At 30.3% G+C, this 548-nt stretch overlaps 1 protein-coding gene across 1 annotated transcript in view; it reads left to right on the forward strand.

The window, feature by feature from the left end:
• LOC119594234 (integrin alpha-PS2-like) overlaps window positions 1–548 on the forward strand; it is a 126,991-nt gene that overhangs the window by 89,701 nt on the left and 36,742 nt on the right. The gene's annotated exons all lie outside the window — the stretch shown is intronic.

A 548-nucleotide genomic window follows, 5' to 3' on the forward strand; every position in this document is an offset into this window, starting at 1 on the left:
TTAGGTACCAACAGAAAACGTCATGAGGGAGATAGTCTGGCTTTCGATACACGAATGTAAGTTGACTGCGTTAGTTGTCTTAATCATTACTGTTATGCTTTAAAAAAATATTTTAGTGTGATATTATACATGTTCTGTTTATCAGTATATACTAGACGTAAGTTATAATTGTTGTTTTAATCCCTTGTGCATGATTAATGTAATTAATTGATTATATATCCCTGATGAATGTTTTTAGAAAGCATGCTTAATATTTTGTTTTGTGCTAAATGCTGCATCGTGCATTTGCAATCCTTTTTTTTTTTGGCTTTGGCTTTAATTTTTTATATGTGTGTATGAAGCTGTGTGTTATTTTTCATTTCCTTTCTTTTTTTTCTTCTTTTTTTTGTCTCAGCGAAGATGGAATTGAGAAAAAAACGTTGTATTTCAAGTAATTAGCGTCACCAGCTTATCAGTTGATTATCCTCGTCAATCTATCAATCTGTCATTAATTATCATCATAAGCGCATCTTCGCCTAGATATAAAAAAAGGAAAAATCAAGAATATG

Source organism: Penaeus monodon, chromosome 33 (assembly GCF_015228065.2).
Source record: "Penaeus monodon isolate SGIC_2016 chromosome 33, NSTDA_Pmon_1, whole genome shotgun sequence".
Classification (NCBI taxonomy): Eukaryota; Metazoa; Arthropoda; class Malacostraca; order Decapoda; family Penaeidae; genus Penaeus; species Penaeus monodon.